Source organism: Saccopteryx bilineata, chromosome X, assembly GCF_036850765.1.
Source record: "Saccopteryx bilineata isolate mSacBil1 chromosome X, mSacBil1_pri_phased_curated, whole genome shotgun sequence".
In the NCBI taxonomy this organism is placed as follows: domain Eukaryota; kingdom Metazoa; phylum Chordata; class Mammalia; order Chiroptera; family Emballonuridae; genus Saccopteryx; species Saccopteryx bilineata.
The window spans coordinates 8,482,587-8,484,689 of NC_089502.1; positions in this window are offsets into that span (position 1 = coordinate 8,482,587).

Consider the following 2,103-nt stretch of genomic DNA (forward strand, 5'->3'; position numbering starts at 1 on the left):
TAATGTACAAAAGTCTGCAGTCGACCTGGAACACTGAGGTCACTGGTTCAAAACCTTGGGCTTGCCTGGACAAGGCACATATGGAAGTTGATGCTTCCTACTCCTCCCCCTTCTCTCTCTTTCTCCTTTCTAAAACTGAATAAATAAAATCTTAAGAAAAAAAGAGTCTGCAACACCAGGACAGCGAACATGTTGTCTTTTCCATCTGGCCATGCTGCTGGTGGTTTAGACTTCCTGCCCCAGGAAATCCTTTTCTGGATAGCATATGGCTCAATAAAACTTCTTTAACACAGAATTCATATTTTATGGCCAAGATTGTCCTCATGCTAAAAATATAATAAATACTAAGAATTGACTCAAAATAGGCCAAAAAGTTTATCTAAGATAAAATAGACAAAATTTTAAGTTATTTTCAGTAAGTTTTTCTAAACATTAAAGACAATTTAAATTTTTTATTATTTATTGTTTTTGAGAGAGAAGAGATAAATGATTTGTTGTTCCACTTATTTATATATTCATTGGTTGATTCTTGTATGTGCTCTGACAAAGGATTGAACTCACAACCTTGGTATATGGGGATGATACTCTAACCAATTGAGCTACCTGGCCGGAGTAGCCAGGTGAAATATTTAAACAGTATTTTTAGTACTATACTTAAATGTTTGAATCACTATATTTTCCCCCTGAAACTTTCACAATGACTTTTCTGAGATCTATTTATCTAACTTTGTAAAGTTACGAGGACAATTATTATTTATCCCTGTTTTGCAAATGAAGAAACTGAGGCTCTGAGAGTTGAAATTACCTGTAATCCACAAGAAAGACCCCCAGTGAGGAAGAGGTAGAGCCAAAAATGTCATCCAGACCGTAATTTGTCCCTGTCTTCTTTATACTTGCCACAGGTTGAATAAAAACACAGCATAAGTGTAGCCAAACAATTGTTCCCTAATAATAACCCAGGTAGTCTTACAAGGCAGTGGTGCAGTGGATAGAGCATTGTCCTGGAATGCTGAGGACCCAAGTGTGAAACCCTAAGGTTGATGGCTTGCACATGGGTTCATCCAGCTTGAGCACGGGGTTGCTGGCTTGAGCGTAGGATCATAGACATGACCCCATAGTCGTGGGCTTCAGCCCAAAGGTTGCTGGCTTGAACCCAAGGTTGATGGCTTGAGCAAGGGGTCACTGGCTCCGCTGGAGACCCCCAGTTAAGGCACATATGAGAAAGGAATCAATGACCAATGAAGTTGCCACAATTATGAGTTGATGTTTCTCATATCTCTCCCTTCCTGTCTGTCTCTCTTGTACACACACACACACACACACACACACACAAAACAAGGCAGCTGAGAACATCTCAGATTTATTTAATCAGTTGGAAATATCTCTTCCCTTTGGAAATTACAAATTATTCTCAGATTATTTGGTGAAAGGGAAAATGGTGAGACATGAGTAGCTGCATGCATCATGCATATTGAAGGTCTTTGTGCTGTAAGCTGTGATGTAGACCCAGAGTGATGGCACTTGGAGTGGGGCACATAGCTAGCTACATTCTCTCCTTCCCTCCCTTACTGCTCCACATCCTTTTCCCAACCAAAGGGAAGTAATGAGTGTTTTGAAAGGCAGAGTCCACTACTCAGAAAGCCCCATCTGGTCTTAGCATGATCTTGAGTCATTATTTTCTGATGTCCTGGGAGGTGGGCTCCAGGAGATTTGAGCTCCCATTCAGGTTATGTCAAGGAATGACTTTTGTAGAAATATAGATAACACACTCACAATCAGCCCGGGAAATACATTCCATACATGAACCACTTACTCGAAAGGCCCCAGTTGCTGAAGGCTAGACTTTTTAATCTACAGTTAAGGAAAGAATTTTTGGAATTTTCTGTGTGACTTCCAGGACTCCTGCATCTCATCCATCTCATTAGGTAAAAGGAATTGCAAAGAGAGATGCTTGTTTTGGACAGTATAGGGTGTGATGGGAAAATCAGCACAGGAGAGGGCATTGTGTAACATTTAATCTAAAGATAAGAGTTTTGCTAATTATTGAATATGTGTATGGAAGTAAACAACATCCTTGATCTAAAAATTATATATCAAATACCT